The sequence below is a fragment of the Anguilla rostrata genome, chromosome 1 (genome assembly GCF_018555375.3).
Source record: "Anguilla rostrata isolate EN2019 chromosome 1, ASM1855537v3, whole genome shotgun sequence".
NCBI classification, from domain to species: Eukaryota; Metazoa; Chordata; class Actinopteri; order Anguilliformes; family Anguillidae; genus Anguilla; species Anguilla rostrata.
In genome coordinates, this window is record NC_057933.1 from 32,262,054 (window position 1) to 32,283,052 (window position 20,999).

Sequence of the window (20,999 nt, forward strand, 5' to 3'; positions counted from 1 at the left end):
TTTGTATGCATGATAGACGACTGGGCTTTTTTGGAACACTGTTATTTTGAAATACATTAATGTCTTCATATGACATGGTATTTCATTTTCAACATTTATTAAAATGTATCCGTTCATATGGACCTTTCTGAGGTAAAATGTGGTAGCTGAAATTAGGTACTTAACCCCTTAAGCCCACTTAAAATCCGGGGCTTTTTGTAAGAATTCCCCCATCTTCAATAAACCCTATTATCTCCAAAATTATATACAGAACAGACATGGTTCAAAGCTTAAAATAAAGAGCATATTATGACCAAAATGACAAAATCCCCTGATCCTATGGGAGTCTCACTCTGTAAACATACAGGGCATATTTATTCAGAAAAACAACAAAGAAGTCCAAAAATCATTTTTGTATTTGTTTTATTCTGTAGTGTTTATATGTACTCCTAATGCTGGATGAAACCAGGTTTCTTTTTCCAATTATACCCCAGGATGTATACAACACCAAGAAAAAAGTGGAGTGGACTGAACAAGGCAGTGAAATTTGACACACATTTTCCCAAAGGTGGGCCCAAATGTCCCCAAAACCTCTCCAAATGGCACCAAACCTCTCCAAATTGGAATGTTGTGTATATATTTTTTCCCAGCCATATTCAACATCCAGGTGTTAATAGAGGGTGGTACCCTCTGGAACACCATGAAACAAATACTGTATTTACCTATTCTCTTTTTCACTAAGCCTTGTATTTCAGTCTATTGCTGTCCTTTTGGAAAGCTATTATGTGCAAATTAGAAAAATGTGTTCATAATGGTTAGTTATTGCACAAACTATATTCACTTGAAAACAATCACCATGCTGAGTGCTCCGACCTGCAATCATCTGCCAGACATCTGTAAATGAGGCTTGTCAGCTGTAAACCTGATCCCAGCAGAGCTCACAAGGAGGAAAATGACAGTATAAAGTCGTAAACAATTTACCATAATATTATGCCCTTTATCACTACTGCAGTGTCTTTTAAGCAAGCATTTGCCGATAAACAAAGCTCCAATAAAGTGTGCATTAAGCTCCCACTCATGTGCTATGCTAAAATGCAAAGTGAAAGCAAGTCGGTACGCAGTAGAATAGCTTAGCCGTAGTTTCAGCTAAAAGTAACCCGTAAGCTATATTCGAAAGCTATGTAAATGAGCTTGAAAAACACAACATGTATGATTGCTGTACTGTATACAGGGTTTCCAAGCAGGGGTAAAAATCTTGATTGGTAGATCTTAGAGAGAGTTGCAGCAGCTTGCGATTGAGATAATTTTTTTATTTACTTACATAGAAATGCTTGTTTTTCAAATTCTCATGAAAATGCTTTCAGCTTAATGGAAATAATGCATAATAAAAAATGACTTTTTGTAGCCTGTATACAAAGAGCAGGAAGATTTTAGGGATAGCAATACCATCACTGTAGTATCAGCAGTTGTGTGACTTGTTGCGGTCAGTTGTTGGATTATAAAATACCATAATCATCCACCTGGGGTGTAATTTTCAGCCCTTTGGGGAAGGAGACTACCTTGTTATTTCTTTTGTTATCTCTAGTGGTTTTACCAATCGATATGGATTTTTTTGTATCAAAGTGCGAAGAGTCCATGCTGTCCAATGGTGTAGGTGTTACAGCATTGCACCTTGAATTAGTGACCAATGAAAGTAGTAATTTAAGAGAATGCTATTTTTAAATGCCGTCATCTAATTTGGGCTATAAGAAATTAATGTGTAATACCAAACTGAGTACTGCTATAGTTTAAGGTGGCACTTGTCCTCTCCCTCCAATCTCCAGTCCTGACACTTAAGATATAATTATATATATTGTACTGTTCATATAAATTTGTAACGCATAGTTATTTACAGTACTAAGAAAAAAGAAACCATAACTCAAAATGGACATAATTTATGGAAAACTCACTTCGCACCCCAAAAGGAATGCAATAGAACAGATAAAAACAATAAGATAATAAAAACCAGTAGTTTTGCGGCTTAAAAACTAAAATCAGCCTGACCCCTTGTTTAATTTAGAGTCTTAGACTGTGTTGAGTGCTGGATTTTACTGCAAGTTGTTAACCAGTGATAGCCACTGGAAAATACCAAAAATTCAATTACCATGGTGCCCATACATAATCACTGCCCTTTATTATATGCAGGAAAAGATTGTTGAACTGTGAACAAATGAAAACAATGTATGTGAAGCTAAAGTAATCAGTGAAGGCAGGAGAGAGATTGCATATATACAGCAGGTTAAACTATACATGTCCTGGATCAAAAATTCCTTGACCACAAGTTCATAAAATCTTAGGGTGGATATGTAGAACTACTAAAGATCTATGAAGCAAAAACTAAGCAGTGTACCCAGCGTCTCCAAATCTATTCAAAATTTATAAATTATGCATTTGTAAACAGGCTCAGCTCTAGCTTACTATAGTAGACACTGGGTGGTACAGACACGTGTATCTCTACATCTACATCGATCAGTAATCATATGGACCAGCGCATCAGAGACTTTAGGTTTGTTCACAGGAGAAAGGAGTATCAAGCAGTAAGCATTAGGTAGCAAGAGTAAAGAAGACTCACAGACCAACAGTTTGAGAAAAGTTAACATGTATTAACTGTTTGTATATTTAAAAAAATAAATAATGAAACATATAATAACCGTAAATCAATGTACTGCTTCCCTTCTTGAATGGAATCACTCACGGTGTATAACCAAACACCAGTTAGTAGATCGTAGTTAGTGGTTACTTAGTCATAGATCTATTTAGAATCTAAGTTATCCTATATTGGTGTTTGTCCTAGGGTTAAGCTACCCAACTAGTTTAACTCACACGCTATGGGTTTTCTTTTCCATGAGCTAAACCCTTTTTGTGTATTGGCAAAACACCTTTTAACCTCAATGTATATACATCAAAATATATTTTAAAGGAGTAACATGGTGGTTTTCACACTTTCTCGGTTTTATGTGCTATTTGCACAAGAGGCATTGAAGAAACACGATGAGTAAAGTATTAAATATGTCCGTTCTTTATTTTTGGAGAAATATGTGTTTTAAATTCAAAGACATGCATGTTAGGTGCACTCCTGCAGTTGCCCTTGACCAAGGCACTGGCCTCAGAACTGGAGTTGGTCCCCGGGCGCTGCACTCTGGCTGCCCACTGCTCCTAAGTAACTAGGATGGGTCAAAATGCAGAGGACAAATTCAATAAAGTATGTCTATAGCTATCTATATCTATTAAATTTATCGTCCTATTTTCAGCGGGTTGAGAATGTGCGTCAACTTAGTGCGTCACAAGTACAGTAATCACTCCCCTTTCCACGCCCTGTAAAGAAGTCTGACTGGACACACCGTCCTGCTACAAGTGTGCTGTGAAGTTTAGGTAGCAAACAACAAGGCTAAATCCTTCTGACGTAATTTACATAAAAACTGTACGCTCAGGTAGCCTAGTTTCACTCACTGTGGCCAAGCGAAATCGATAACGTTTCAGAAAATATATAACTTTAAAAGGTTTAATTCAATCTTCTACTGGGACTTGTGCCGTTTGTTGACGGTGTGAAAGAAAATTTCGGTGCCGCTGACTGTAATCAAATGTTTTTCAGATTTACCGTTCGATTGAGTAAGTATCATTCAAAGTACATTTTTATGGGTTAGTGCTGTCTGATTGTGCTAGCTACTTCACATTAACCTTGTACGGCGATCAGTAAAGGCTAACAGCACAGCACCTCTTAATTATTGTCACTTCTATCACCACTGTCATGAACAAAAAAAAGGCGACAAACTACCTTTTCTGTGAAAAATGTATTGTCAAGCTCATGTGCGTACACTGCTGGCGACATTCTAAAACTACGTTTTGCCATCCCTAAAGTCAGTCAGATTGCTGTGATAGCTCATTCTAAATGGATAACTCGTGACTCATAGTTTGTGCCGCTGGCTTACAGGCAAGCCAATGCAAATATTTTACTAACGTTAGGTTCACTTATTAGAGTGCCTTTTAAGGACTATTAGACTATCTCTGGTTGGTTATATTAATTTCTAGCTATGTAGTTTTCTTTCATAATGTAATGTTATCGATAAGTTTAGCTAGCTAGTTTGCTTTCATAAGGACGTTATAGTTGTGGTTTAATCTTAACTTGGCTGGCTGGCTAGCTAGCTAGCTAGCAAAAATTATTATTGGATATAAGTCAACGTCCTTAGCTGTCGATACTTGATATACTACTAAGCTAGCTAGCTTGTGAAAAATCAGTCTCCCAAAAAGAGCACGTATCATGGGGGTAGCTATGGTAACGGGGCACGGTCTGTCAATCATAGCTAACTGACAGTTCTCATTACCACGCCCAGACAGTTCGGGTGAACTTTTATAGTGGGAAATTTAGGCTCAGAAAAATATGTTTTAAAATACATTTAAATGACTGAATAATAGAAAAATTATGCACATTTGTTTTGCTGTTGCCTAAAGACAACTGGTAAGTGTCACATTCAACCACCATGTTACTCCTTTAACATCAATGTATCAAAATACCTTTTAAAAGAAATAGTACCAATTCCCCAAATATCAATATCAATCAACAGATCAATAAAAGTTCTTCAACCAATGAAACAATGACTTGAGTAATGAACAGTGCATCCCTTTTATTCTTTTGTCAGTCCAGTGAAAGGAATGAAAATATAGTCTATGAAATGTATCCTTCAGTGTTCTGGCAATGATCAGTCCTACCAGGATTTCAGATGAAAATAACAGTTCAGATCGTCCCATCAATTAGCTTGGCTTGCCACAACTGCTGAAATCTACCACCACTGTAGGAGCGCAGAGAAGCAGCAGAAGAAGTCCACTCTCCTTCGAAGATGTCGAATCCAATACAAAGCATACACAAACAGGGAGAAAGGAAAAAACCCGGCCTGAATAGGCCAAAAAGAGGATAACATATTCACTCACAGTGCACTATTTTGTTTGTAAATCCACCCAATAACAAGTTATTTCCTTTATGGAAAATATCAATTTTGCAATAATTACTTTGTTACCGTCTCCTAGTTAAGGCCTAGTAACATGGGTTACACATTGCTGTAAATCACAACATAATGTGACGTCCCAGGGCTGTTCCTGCAGGTTCCAGAATGCACGGCGCGCAGACTTTTGTGAATAGTGCTTGCAGGACTACGAAGTGTTAAATATGTGTAAATAGTGGAGTTATTATGCGTAAATATGTGTTTCTGTGTTAACTGGATGGTGTTTGTTGCTGTCTAGTTTAGTTTTATATGTGTTACTGTGAGTGAGCCCGTGGTGTTGTATTTTGGGGCTACTCCGCTGTTTGCTATGGAAAGTGGGTGGATCTGGCGGTTGGCTTGTTTCTGGGATGTATTTCTCAATAAAGTTACGTTGAGTTTGAATTGCTTGTGTCTCAGCTTATTGATGGAGCCTCGTCTCGCTACAATATAAACGTATTTTGCCAAAAAATCAACTGTTTTGACTCAACAAAAAAAACTCACTGTTGCATCATTTTCAAGTGGGAATTACAAGCATCCGTCAATACAGTGGTCTCAAATATATAGGGGTCAAGAAACATATCCAAAATCTCTCCAAAAATGAATAAAAAGCTTTTTGTGCATTATAAAGCATATAAATGAGCCCCTTAAGAAGGTTTAAGATGAAACATTGACATCAGATTAAAAAATAATTAACAAAAACATTGTCACACAATGCGGTACAGTACCTAAAAGTGTAATAATTAACTCTCATATGTATTACTGTAATCCACAGTATGTAATGTTTGGGGATGGGACGACATGAAAACAATTTTCAACGGCCACCACGTTTTGGCAATGTTCCAATTCTCAGGTCATCACTGTTGCATACATCACAAAACTACTTAGCAATCAAGAACACTTACATTACAACGCTTACAGTGTGAAATATCCTCATTATAAAAGACCACTAACCTATTTAAAGACACTCAATTTCAAAAATAACGTAGGCTATTTTATGGGCTCAAATTAATGCCAAAAGTATTTTGTATTTGTAAGCAATGACTTGTGCTTGCAACTTATGGTTTGTGTTTGTACATTGCGAGTTGAAACTGAAACAAAGTATTTTGTACTTGTAAGCAATGACTTGTGCTTGCAACTTATGGTTCATGTTTGTACTCTGCAAGTTGAACCTGTAAAGAAATGTTGTGTTTGTGGATATAGATTTTCGTGAGGGTGGAGGGTCAAGTCTGTAAATTAAAATCTACATCGTTCTCATTGTTAGTGTTAATCAGTTTAACCATCAGGGTCCAAGTTGAACTATGCGGTTGTTCCCTGTACTTGGACCGGTACTTCTCTCTAGGGGTTTCGTCATACTTGTTCCTGGTTATGGTTATACACTTTGTTGTACGTCGCTCTGGATAAGAGCGTCTGCCAAATGCCTGTAATGTAATGTAATGTAACATGTGTTTTGTGATCTGAAGTGGTTTATTAACATTTGTGAACGGAAAAAGTACGAATGCAAAATAGTTCTTACGTGCAAAACTCCCTCTATATGTAACTCCCAATTTACAAGAAGCAAGTTACACATACAGACTTTTGGCACTGTTTTTACGCATCCGGTATGGAGAGCCAATCGTTCAAGGCATTTTCAACTATCCAATCAGCGCTCCAGTAGAGACCAGGGTTGCCATGTTGGGCAATTTTCCCCCAGTGAGTCTCCAAGAGCGTCATTATTAAAAAGTATATTGCAGGTTGAAGACCCCAGTGAATCAACACCAAACCCGGAAGTGACGTAACAAAAGGGAGCGCAGCCAAGTTTTACAATAAGAAGAATGGGTACCATGTCATTCTACAGTCAATATCTGGGAATAAATATTGAATAAATATATACAACCTTACCATTGGTTTTACAAGTAGAGATGTCCCTTTAGAGATTGAGTGGTCATATATTGTCTTGGACAATCTGTTTGTGAAACATACGTGCATTTGTGTCGCCTGGGTACCTTGCAAAATAGCTGTGCGTAATACCACACGTGTTGTTTACGGCGTTGTTTCGCTTTTTAGTACAGTCTGGCTTGATTGACACTTCATTTATTCAGTAGGTGAGAGTATAAACTTTCTAACGATGTATAACATGTCTAATTTTGCTTTTGGAATAGCGTTTTATAGGTCAGAGTAACCTAAAGTTTTCTCATCATCGCATTCACTTACACATTCACTCTGTGGTAGCAGACGCTGAACCTGACGAAAACGTTGTCAATGATATTTCGTAATTTCTTGGAAAATACTATTATTATTGAGAACTTCTGGGCACAGCTAAGCCATATGTTTGCTGATAGACCTATCTCACATTGTTTTTTGGAGCCCATACTATATAACTGAAATATTTTGAGCAGTAATACATAGCGATGATTAAATTGTATTTGTGTTCAGTAGAGACAGAGATAGTAAATCAATGATACAGTTCCCTCTGCTTCTGTCCAGAAAACAATGTCTGCTAGGTCTATCAGCAAACATATGGCTGAGCTATGATCAGTAGGCCTCAATAATGAAAGTATTTTCCAAAAAAGTACAAAAAAATAACATTTTTAATGTTTCGCCTGGGGCAGTGTCTTTTTCTGCTACCACAGAGTGAGTGGGTAAGTGAATGCAATGATGAGAAAACTTTCGGTTACACTGAGCTATAAAACGCTATTCCAAAAGAAAAATTAGACGAAAGCTTATAGGCTACTCTCAGCTATTGAATTATTGAATTGTCAATCAAGCCAGACTGTACTAAAAAGGGTGACAACGCCGTAAACAACACGTGGTATTACCCACAGCATTTCTGGAAGGTACCCAGGCATCACAAATGCACAATTATTTCACAAATGGATTGTCCAAGACAATATATGACCACTCAGTCTTAAAACTAAGGGACATCTCTACTCGTAAAACCAATGGCAAGGTTGCATATTTATTCAATATTTAGTCCCAGATATTGACTGTAGAATGGTATAATTTTTCAAAATTTTGTCTTGTTTATTTCGTTATTCAGCATTTTCACTGATGTATTGGCATATCTTAGGTTTATCTTGTTGCTATGACGGTTCATTTAACAAGCACGGGGCTGCTTGTTAAATGAACGACCAGAGCGACAGTAGTGGCGCTTAGAAACTCCGTATTCGGTATAGTTGTTGTGTATTGTCTACTAATGAGACTAAAACAAAGTGTTTCTGCTTTCAACTCACACTTTGGTTGCAGGAGCAATGAATGTCTGAGGTGAACAATCGAGGCACGCCGGTGTGCTGACCACTAGGCGCTGTGCACTAAGCTGATGAAATGTAGGTTTAAGCTGTGAAATGTAGGTTATAGGTGATACAGCTGACCACAATAACAAACAGTATATTACAGTACTTGCATGGTTTTGCATCATCAGTTAGGTTGTAAACAAAGTGAAAAACAAGATGCTTACTGGCAGTTGAGCCCTGGGACATTTCATACAGGTGGCCAACATAGCCAACTGACGCATTGTTAGACATTTAACTTAAACATTACAGTTAAATGCAACCCTGTTATTATCTGTTATGTTCTGTCTGGAGCAAAATACCTACTTTATTATGTTTACCATATACAAACACTTTGTAATGTGGCTGTAGCAATTATGGTCTCCCGATTGCCTGGATTTTGGTATGCAGAGGGCTAAAACTAAAACATGGTGCCTATTAGGGTGTTAATTTCAGCTGAATATATTTCAATAAGTCATAAGGTATTAATCTTACATTTTCTTCTGAACAAAAGATATGAATTCTGTCAATGCAAAAAAACGAAATTGGTAATTGTCAAAATACGAGCAGTCTTGAATAATACCGTTACTACCACTTGGACTTGCGGTCGAGCTGAATGTTGCTTTTATATTTGCATACAGTCGGCACTCTTAGTCTGAGCTATAAGTGTTCAATAACAGAAAAGTCCTGCACCAGTTGTATGTGAAAGCTACACACCCACTGTCAGAAAGGTAAGACATTACTTTCTTCCCTCTTAACATAGCCATGTTTATGCACATTGTGAAGAATGTGTGTTCCATTTTTACATCCCAGAGCATTTCAAGTCAGCCAATGTTTTCCTTCTGTGTAATGTACTATATGAGAAATAATTACTTTAGAAAGAGTTCACGTTCTAAATTGATTAAATTATTGACACCTAATTGCTGAGTGACACTTAGTTACTGAAACTAAACCATTTGTGAAAAATGAAGCATTTAAAGTAAAGTAAATTGCAGCAAGGTAAACCTGCAATAGAATAATTAAACATATTCTTAATAAACTGATCAATCAATCAATCAATTAAATTTTATTTGTATAGCGTATTTTACAGCAGTTGTCACAATACACTTTACAGACAACCCTGGCCTAAACCCCCACAGGAGCAAGCCAAAGGCAACAGTGGCAGATGGGAAGAAACCTCGGAAGGAACCAGGCTCAAGGGGGAAACCCATCCTCCTCTGGTCGGCTCAGGGTGTTGATTGTTGACCAACATGTCAGTCAGTTTTACAGGGTTCATAATGTGGCTCAGATGATCGGCGGGGCCAGGTGGCGGTGGATGTGGGCAGGGTGGAGGCAATGACGAAAGAGGGGCTGGACCGCAGTGGTGGGGGCGACCAGTCAAGACATTAGTTGGAATAGAAACCAGCATGCACAGTGGGTTACCAGGACCAAGTTTTCAGAACACGTGGTGGACCCCAAGAGTCAAACTCAAACCATGAAGAAATGGTTAATTGGATGTATGCATGCCAAATGCTCTGATGCCAATGAATGTACAAGTAAGTCATGATTTTGTTACATAAAAAACACAAAGTAGGCTAAAAGTTAAGGGTTCATGTCAAGGGCTGTAGGCTCTGTATTGAATAAACAATGACGATTGGACATTATCTGTTGTGTTGTTACGCTGATAGTTATTGGCAATGGTCGTAATTTTACTTTTGGGATTGACGCCCCAATTGTGGAGGTATAGGTGAGCGGTGACCACGCACCACATAGCTGGAGCAATGTTTTTGCTTTCTTACCTTGCCAGGTGCAGTATTCTAATTTCTCTAGTCTGCTGCCGTCTTTTCCAGAGGACTGGAAGTGAATGACTACTGTCACAAGCTTCTTTACATTTTCTCTCTGCGATACATATTATATGTGAACTGCCTCGTTCCAGATCTTGTTAAGATCTTGTTACATCCTGTGACGGGATGGTCGAGCGAATACCGCAGTAATGGAACCACACAAAATTCAAGTGCACACCTCCACTGAGGGATTTATTTTTTTCACAGGTGCAGGAAAAATTTACGGCCGGCAGAACATCTTACAAACAAACAAAACAGTTGGAAACAAAGAACAAAAAAAAACAATGAAGAGGTATAAACATTTTGTATACTCAATTATATTGTTTCATCGCACAACCTTGCCTCCTCAGCTCTTCTCCTTCACTAAATGATTGGGACTGGCTTATATAGATTCCCCTCCTAAGCTCCTCCCCTGGAACATTCCAACTAAGAGAAATCAATTAAAGTTTACAATTATACAATTTACCATATTTACCTGTAAAATATAAATTATAACAATATTGTACAACTTAATGTAAAAATATTTACACACAACACACTAACACTTCTAACAGAAGACAAACCGTGGTTACAATCTCCCCCCACATCTGTTAGAGTATTGTAACGTTCTCCTGAATCAATAAAGTTTTGCAGAAGACCGTGCCGCCTCTTTTGCGTCCCTGGATACTGCCAACACCACCAAACCAGCCGAACAATGCGGTAAGTTGTACTTCTACATTTCACCTTTTACGTTAATTTTCTTGTGCGCATTTCCAAACCAAAATTACAAACACTAATGTTCTGGTTATTTGTGTTAAATCCAACAGCAGTATTATTTATAGTTACGTGCCTAGTTAGTAGTTAGCAACCAGTGTAGCACATAGACCGTGGCACCCCAGCTATGGCTTTGAATCATAACTTTAACCTACATTTTACAGGTCGGGTTTTCAGAACGGCAGAACTACACTGCAAACCAGTTCCTGGAAACAGTTAAAAACATTTCACCAATTCAATTACAACAATGAAAAAAATAAAACCATTTCCAAAAACTACGTGTCCTTGTGGTAAACAAGATTACACATATCATTTGCGCAATATTAAGGAACGGAGGACTTGCTCCATTACACATCCACTTCAGTAACCTGAAGGAAATACACTGAACAAAAATATCATACAAAATATAAACACTTTTATTTTTGCAGCCATTTTTAATGCATTTAAATAATACCTCAAAGATTTGTAAAATGTTGAGTTTTTTGTTGTTCAACACCATGTCACAGATGCCTCAAGAGTTAAGAGATCATGCAATTGGCATTCTGACTGCAGGAATGTCCTGTACAGCTGTTGCCAGAGTAATGGGTGTTCATTTCTTCACCATAAGCCACCTCCAGCGTCATTTCAGAGATTTTGGAAGTTCGTCCAACAGGCCTCACAACCACAGACCATGTGTAACCACGCCAGCCCAGGACCGCCACATCTGACTTCTTCACCTGCGGGACCATCTGAGGCCAGCCACGTGGACAGCAGATGAAACACAACTGTTTTCATTAATTTCTGTCAGAAATCACCTCAGGGAAGCTCATCTGCGTGCTCGACGTCCTCACCAGGGTCTTGATTTGTCTGCAGTTTGGCGTCACAATCGATGTGAGTGGGCAAGAGCTCACCTTCGATGGCCACTGGCACGCTGGAGAATGGTCCTCTTCACTGATGAATCACGGTTTTAGCTGTACAGGGCAGATGGCAGGCAGCGTGTATGGCATCGGGTGGGTGAGCGGTTTGCTGATGTCAACGTTGTCAACAGAGTGGCCCATGGTGGTGGTGGGGCATTGGTATGGGCAGGCATACCCTATGGGCAGAGAACTCAAGTGCATTCTATCCATGGCAATTTGAATGCACAGAGATATCGTGATGAGATCCTAAGGCCCATTGCTGTGCCATTCATCCACCGCAATCACCTCATGTTGCAGCATGACAATGCATGGCCCCATGTTGCAATAATCTGTACACAATTCCTTGAAGCTGAAAATGTCCCAGTTCTTCCATGGCCTGCATAATCACCAGACATTTCACCCATGTTTGGAATGCTCTGGACCGGCGCATACGACAGGGTGTTCCAGTTCCCACCAATATCCAACAACTTTGTACAGCTATTGTAGAGGAGTGGGACAATATTCCACAGGCTACAATCAAAAATTTGATCAATTCAATGTGAAGGAGATGTGTTGCGTTGCATGAGGCAAATGGTGGTCACACAAGATACTGATCGGTATTCATTTCGGTATTCATTTCATGGTATCTTCTTTTTTGGGGAATCTGTGACTAACAAATGCATATATGTATCTAATGAAATCAATAGATAAGTGCTTAATGAATCTATTTCAGTTGACTGATTTATGTTTATTACCTTTGAACTCAATAAAATCTTTGAAATTGGTAAGTGTTGCATTTATATTTTTCTTCAGTGTATATATATATATATATATATATATATATATATGGCTTTGTTTCAAACATTATGGAGCTCACTGTATGTACTCTTGTCTGTACATGTCAAATCTCATGGGGGCTCAGAAATGCTTAAACCCATCTGGCATTATCTTATTGATTGGCCACCTGAACCTGGCAGCTGAACATGAAGCATGGGCATGTATCGTTCCAACGGAGTGACAGTGCAGCTCATCTGATGGACTGGCAATACATGCTTCAGAGGACAGCACATGCTTGTCCTGCCTTGAGAGAAGATGGTGACAGTGATGAGACAGACTTACAGACTGGACATTTAAAATTGGGTTTAAAAAAACTATGCTCCCACTTCTGATAAACTTAGCCAATAACTTTTAAAGAGGCGCAAATGAGTTTTTTTCCTGAGATGTAAAAAATATTGTACCTGGACCTCATACCTTTTGTATCTCCTCCCTTCACAGCAAAACCTGCAAATTGGCTCTTTACCAAGAGATCTCAAATCAGGATTTAAGATTAATGTTTGGGGGTTATAGAGAGAAGTGGTATTGTGTTTCACTGATGGTCATTTTAATTGCAAAATCCCTATGTCCTCACCTCAACTGCAACCTGCTTAACCCATTTTATTTGCTGCTATAGATCCCTTATGGCATTTCTGCTACATTCCATTCTACTAGCCTACTTTACACAAGGCTGGCCAGTGGAGGATGGGCTCCCCCTCTATAGCCGGGTTCCTCTCGAGATTTCTTGTTTTTTTTCACCACCGTTTGCTTTTTGCTTTGTTTCTTGCCTTGCTACTCTGTAAAGCTTCTTTGTGACAGTTCTCTGTAAAAAGCGCTATACAAATAAAAAACTGAAGTGTTCCTACTCACTGTGACATTTCATGTAATGCACTCTCTTAAAGTTGTCCTGTAATGATGTCACTTCTCCTGCATTTTTGCCACGTGATCACAAGACAAGGTCTAGTGGACCACACTGACGAGAATCTATAAGCTGTCCAAAAACTCTTAAATTATTTATTTCTTTTTGCATCGATAGCAAAAAAACTGCATAGCGCACAGCAGGGTTATGTAAAAGTACATTTTCCCATGTTCCCGTTAAAGACACAAATGTTTTGGGATGAAAGCTCTGATTCCTTGGCTTACCAGGCTTTTTGCAATTACTGAGCTCACCAGTGCTCTTTCTTCTTAATGATGTTCCAAACAGTTGATTTTGGTAAGCCTATGCTTTGGTCTATGTTTCCGACTGTTTTTTCTTATTTCTCAGCCCCATAATGGCAATCAAAAGGCTAGATACTGAAAGCTTTCTTATACCTGTACAAAGGAAGCAATTATATATATATATCCATCCATCCATCCATTATTTATAGCCGCTTATCCTGAGCAGGGTCGTGGGGGTGCCAGAGCTTATCCCAGCGTGCATTGGGCAAGAGGCAGGAATACACCCTGGAGAACTGAAAAAAGTTTGGAAATTTGTGTTTGGTCGATCATATCTCTGTTGTTACTGTATTATTAGCATTGTATCTTATATCATTGGAAAGCCTGTTCATTTCCCTTTACAATGATGTCCCATTTGTAAGGATCATGCATTTGTGGGATGAGCAGCACAGCTGATTATGTGGGTGGGGTCCCAAATGAAATGTGGCAAATTTCTCTGCCAATGTTAAACAGTGTATTCTCCTGTTGGTATTGACTCTATTGTTTTGAGTTGTTTGGGGGATTGGATGATTGAACCAGGGTTTCCCCCAGGAAAGTTGTTAGGCCCGGTGGCAAGTATCTTTTGACAGGGCCCGGCACGGGCCGGTGACCAAGTGTCTTTTTTGACGGGGCCCGGCGTGGGTGTGAATGTTGTTATAAATAAGTAATTTATTCAACACGCATTTTAAAAAATCAACAACTACTTACAGCATAGCAGAGTCTTACAGAGAATCTGACAACAATGTACAGTCTTGGAATGTTGTGTTTTCAACAACAAAAGAAATTAAATTAAATTAAATTTAAATAAATAATATCACAGTTTTTGCACTCTACAAAAAACTTGTATTCAAGTCCTGATTGGCTACTGAATCTTACAACAAGCATTGGAATGCTAGGCACATTTAAACATTTAACAGTATGCTACCTTTCCTCCTTGACATTATCCCTAAATGGCACCAAGGAAGTATCTGTGTTACTGACTGTTTGACTATCTAGCTAAGTTAGCTACATGACCACGTTGTCATAAAATTTTTCCTGACCGTGAAAACTGCCTGACTTGTTTACATTTTGGAAAAGATGTGGCTCCTGTGTAAATCTATCGTTGTTTCTATCTCAGCACTTTAGAAACAAGCAATATCGAAAAAATCCTGAAATTTCTTCTTAACCTGAAGAGTGCCTGCACCTCAACCGTAGCGTTTTTTACCCAAAGATGGTATTTATAGATATAGCCTAATTTTGCCGCTGTGTTAACACATTTCTTTGCCGGTCAGGCGCTCTTCACCGTAAGAAGAGATTTTTGGATTTTCCCGATATTACTTGTGTCGAAAGTGCTGGGAGGGAAACAACGGTTTTTATGACAGCGTAGTCGTGGACATCAATGTCATCAAGCTAACGTTATTAATAAACAAGTGAAGTCGTTATTTCGTTGGCGATAAATAAGTCATTTAATGTTACAATATGTCGAACGTTACATTCATGCTACTAGTTTAACGTTACCTACGCACTGCTTAATTAATATACAAGGAATGTACTTACCAACGAGATGAAGTGATAACGCAGTTTGTAACGAGGTTAGTTAGCCTACTAAATAAGAAATGGTGGCTTGCTAGGTGACGTTAGCTTGTGATAGTTGGAAGCGTGTTGAATGCAGAGACTGTAAAAAGGTTGAATGTCACTCCACGCACAATGAGGGTAAAGAACACTGATCTCAGACCTGCTGTTTTCCTATTGCGTTCACGTTTTAACCAACAGATGTCGCTGGTGAGCTTTTCAACCGAGCCGCCCCACTGTAACTGGAGTTTAAAAACATCTTAAAAATACATTAAAAAAAAAAAAATTCCCCGATGCTTAGGCCCGGTGGGGGGTCAATTTAGGGCCGGCGTGCCGCCGGGCTTGCAATACACTGGCGAAAACCCTGTGAACTCTCTATCAGTAACAAGGAACAAACAAGACATATTGGCAATTATACGCTTTATTCATTGAACAAACAGTCAGGAGCCTCAGTAGCGGGTGGAAGAACCATACAATTTGGGTATTTGCATACAATTGCCAAATTCCAAACTATTTCCAATCCATGCCATTGTAAAGAGATTGCATATTTGAATTAACTATCATTAACATATTTCGGATATTTTTATGGAATTTAATCCTGTTGAAAATCACGTCTTTAGCAGACGCCTGAGTGGCATTCAGCACTGTCTACTGTCTCATCCTTTTATGCAATTAAGTGGATTCTACTGTAGCTAATTTAGCGTGTATAAAGTTGCATGTAACCTTGAAAGCAGTCAAAACTACAAATAAATAAAAAAACCTGAAATGTAGTATCAATCATGACTAAACTGTACCAATAAATACACTGACCATTTCTAATTATTTCATGGGTGTTTTGTTGCCCATAATTTCTCCTGTAGGCAGCTTAAGTGGCATGAAAAGAAAACTTAGGTGGCCCGCCTGCATTTCAATGCAGGAAAACCCCCTTTATGTCAACATTATGTTAAGAACTCAAGAGACTATTGCATTGAGGATCAATAAGAATGTTATAAACAGTCTGATGAAGTCAAATTACTGTTGAAGGCCTATGTAAGGTACAATGTTTTTGTTCATTCAAGGTAAGGGACCCCAAGTCCCATCAAAATATCTCATAGCCCCCTATCAGTGTGGTGTAGAATCACTCCTGTTACAGTACATCACAAGGCTATTTCTAAAAAGGTTGGATAATTGTAGAATTTATGGATAAAATTTTATTATTTAATAAGCATCTGTCTTAAAACAATCAACCTTTTTATATAATTATTTTAGAAATTGTGATGAATTGATTTTAATATAACTTATTGCAGTTTCCTGTAGTTTCTTTAAACATTTACTAAATCTAATTTGGTTGCTGAAAAAAATGAACACATGTATGCAAGTGTAACTCGTTTAAATTCTTACCCAAATTCAAGGTTAAAGCATGTTGTGGTTATGTTTAATTGGGACCCATTTCCAAGGGAAAAGAAAAATGAACATTTTGCGATGAACATCTAGAGTAATTAAATATAATCTTTGATTAGGGCGTGTCCAGTGACACTGCTTCTCTGGTGCACGGTTGTTTATGAAGGTGTGTTTTAAAACACTCCGAACGCCACACTACAAAAATATCCACACAGACGTGCTCAAAAAATCACAGCGTCCTTATTTTCTTGTAATGGCTTCCCCAATGCTTGACCACCTGCGCGACTCAGACCAGGACGTTAGACTGGCGACTGACACATGCCAGTTTAATCTTACAGCTTCTTTAAAATGAGCAAGGTGCAGAGAAGGAGGCGTATTCCTCCAGATCGCGCAAACTCTTAGAACACAAGCAGGAGTGTAGTACGCTACAATAGACGACCACTGCAACGAGCTACATAAATTCGTGATGCACAAGGTGTGACGCCGTTTCTGTAGCGTCATAAAGCCCAAAACTAGAGTGGAATCGTTCCCTGACTGCATCGGTTTACCTTCATTGAATTGAACCAGATCTTATTTATTTTAACGCTAAATTTTTCCTATTATACGGGGTCTACAGATTTGAGCACCATCAGACCCAACGCATTGACCGGCAGCCCATCCGTCCTCCATTAGCCTCGCGTTATTTCTGTTAAGGTAAGTCATTGCGCTCCGTATTGTGGGAGCAATAAAGGAGTATGTTTTCTCTCCGTCTGTGCGTGTGATTGCTCGTGGTGCGTAGGCGATGGGTTTTTCCTTGGACGGCGCGGTATATTTTGCCTAATAGATATACCAATAACTGAGAGACTGTCATATTTTAAAAATCATTTTGTACAATAAGGAGAGCATGGTTTATGTAACCCACATCACATAACACAGCTTATCTTAATTTACAGTTGTGGTTGGTTTTGTGTGATGTGTTGTTGGGAATTGATGCAAGACTACGCGCGCGCGCGCGCGCGCGCAAACACACACACACACACACAATTATGTATATTTTCACACTTTAGCACGCAGAGGTGAGAAGTCTATGCTCCATTATTCTCATTTTCTCTTATGCAAAGTGTGAATGGTTGTGCCGTGCGTGCAAATGATATGCAAAAATTCTGCTTATATATTTGGTGAATGCACACTGAACAATTTAGTAAAATTTAGTGTCCATTTACGATGTATTACAAGGGTTTTTGTGTACAGCAAGGCATTTAGCCAGAATACGTTTCAAAAATAAAAGATGATGCCGAATGAATGTGTGCATTCCTTCAACTTCAGCGCAGTGCTGCGTCGTGCTGTTGCTGCTCAGCTAGTATGTCGGTATGCACGTAGTTGCGTCGATCCTTGAAATTTTTTAAGTGAATAATGATATATCAGAGTAGCCTACTCCAAAAGAAAAAATGAATATATTTCTTGTCAAAACCACAACGTGTTTAGTGAGGAAATGCACACACAAGCCACATCATCTAGGCTATTGGGACAAACACACCCTTTGTCTTGATTGCGGTTGTTTAAATCTGTATCGCAATGTAAACAGTTTTGTTTTACCTTCTCTTTATCTAAATTTTTATACAAGCAAATGATACTGCCGATGTTCTTTTCTCAAGGTCATTCCGTGCTTGATAACGATGAAAAAGGACAGCCGGGCGGTTACATACAGCGCAAAGATACTTGTCAATGGATCTGGCTAATTGTGTAGCCCAGCATAATTCTTAAAATTTTGCTTATTTATTAAGCGAATTTAGTAAAATACCATGGCAGATAAATTGAAATTGAGTGCGCCCGTAGTGGTATTGCCAAATTCTTATAAGTTAATACTAGATATGGGATAGTGCCATACTGCTCAGAAAATAATTATTCTTGAGTGAATAAATCATCTTTAATGCTGACATCACACAATTACCAAGAACGCAAGTAGCCAAATTCGAATTCTTTTAAATACTCCAAACTGAATAGGAGACACAGAATTTAAACTTGAATATGCATGATATTTACGACTGCATACAGTAAGAGGTGTGTATGGATCGGTTTGGCAATTTTCGAGAGCGTTAACAATTCAACACTGTTAATGCATTGTAGTGCAGATATGCATGATGACATTTATAATTATCTAGATATACATGATTATATAGGCATATTTAAAATGAGATATTCACTAGTATTAAGCCAATATACTATTCATGTTAAACAAATACACAAATACATACAAACATGTAACTGCCCCAACTGCTTCCAAAACTGCAACACTGTAGCATTATGTGGTTGCATTGGCAAATATAATGTTAGCACGTGTAATGTTAGAATGTTAGCAGTATTTTTACTGTTAAGTATTTACTTTTAGACTGTGAATTATAAAAGAGCTACTTCCAGTACTATTGCAGTGGTATAATATTCGAAGGTTTTAAAGAACTATTTAGCATATTTCCATAAAACTGTTTACCTACCAAATAGTTTATTTGATAGGGACAATGCAAGTTAACATAGTACCACTTCAACTCGTTACAAACAAGTTGATGTAACTGATGTACCGCATACAGAGATTATAGCTATTGCTAGTTTCCAACTCCTATATTTTGTGTGCCTATTAACTATACACTCCTTAAAGATTTGTTTCCCAGCTTCTGTGCTGTGATACATTTTACTACACTCTAAAAAATTTTGGCACAGTATTTTACAGTATTTGGGGCAGTATGATATTGTGAAATCATTTTTCTGCTTATTACTGTGAATGGTAATGCATTATGGGCAACCATTTTTTATACATGGCATGTGATACAATAGCATTTGTTGTACTGTGAAACCATTCACAGTGAATGTTTTTGCATGCAAAAAAACTGAGCTATGATGAGAAACTAAAAGTTTTAAAAAACTAACAAGGCAGAAGAAGTGTTCCTCAAAGGTCTATATCCATTTAACCTGATAGAAAGTCCAGAAGAAAGCAGCACACCTGAATCTTCATGTGACATGCTTCACCAGAGAACATTTGGACTTTGATTGGTAAAAGTATTAAAACCCCATCTCCCACACCATATACAAAAGCCTTATGTCTATTTTGTTTACATTTTTTATTGGATAAATGGGCTATGGGGCAGAGCAGGCCTACGTTCCTTAGCAATTTTTTAAAAACAAATTTGACTCAATCTTTTCAGTTTAATTTTATGCACATTCCCAGTTATGTGATTGTGGTCAAGAGGTTAATATCAGACTCAGAGGTCATGTTAATGTAGGATTTTGCACTCAGATAAGAGCCAAAACGGAGGGGAAAAATACCCTTCTATATACGCAGATATTGGTCTAACATTTGTAATGTTTAATGATCATAATATTTACACAGCCATTGTTCAATATCAATCCTATTTGGCAAACAAAACTAAGAGCAAACAGAGAGTGAGCTTTGCATCAGCTTGAGCCCTGCAATTTATCACATAATTTGTGGTCAGTAGTATGATCAAGGTTTGCCGTTAGCAGTGCTGCAAAAAAAAAAAGTATAACTATAACAGACTGGCATCATCAGAATCCCAACACAAATGCCTTTGAAAAGCAATTTATCTACTCACTCATTTGACAGACATCCGGGTCTTAATTACCAAAATTATCAGCAGTCGTCTACAATTTCAACTCTCAAGTTCTGATGCTCTTGACAGAAAGTAGGCTATAGCCAGTCCATTCAGTTTCTCTGATTCGATGCTGTTCCTCAGGTAGTTCTTGATTAATTTTAATTTTTAAAATGATTCATTAATTTAAACAGTGCTCTGCTGGTACTACTGTGATAGGCAATGTCATAACAACCACAGTAGCCTACACACCTCACAAAAGGTTACTAGATGATGTACAATAAGCATTTTCGCAAGTTAGGAGATTGAAGTGTGTGTTAACGATCTCAGTTTTAAACATGCCCTGAATGACAGCAGTTGAGCAAGGAAGGTTGTTGATATATCCATTCTCAGATTGTTATTTTAAAAAGCCATCCAACTTTGACAACTTTTCTACCTGTCGCTCCTGGTCCGTTTAATCTTTACTGAGGCCCACCTTTTGTGTTTATAAGGCATTTTGATATGCTTAGTTAGGACTCCTCTTTGCTCTCTTCCTTAGCTAGCTAGCTGGCCTTAAAGTTTGACTGCCAAAACTAGCTAACTAGCTAACAGTTTTGACAAATAGACACTTGACGTTGGACACAGCATACACAGACATATTCCAAGCAATCTTTGCATAAGAGAAAATAACACTAGCACCAAAGAAATGACCACAAAATATTTCATTGAATAGTTTAAACAATATGTTTTCTGTAGAATGGGCATATTGGATAAATTTGACATGATTATAGACTATTATACAACAAAAGTG

General features: G+C 38.1%; 1 protein-coding gene across 4 annotated transcripts in view; it reads left to right on the forward strand.

The window, feature by feature from the left end:
* Positions 1-16,879: 16,879 nt before the first annotated feature.
* The window catches only part of vsnl1b (visinin-like 1b), a 34,991-nt gene continuing 30,871 nt past the window's right edge, over positions 16,880-20,999 (forward strand). The window contains exons 1-2 of one of the 4 annotated variants that reach the window (XM_064335130.1): positions 16,880-17,103; positions 17,245-17,321. The gene's annotated coding sequence lies outside the window, so the exon portion shown is untranslated. Of the gene's footprint in view, positions 17,322-20,999 lie in introns of all 4 variants that reach the window. The other 3 variants (XM_064335121.1, XM_064335112.1, XM_064335106.1) reach the window with 3 other exon arrangements.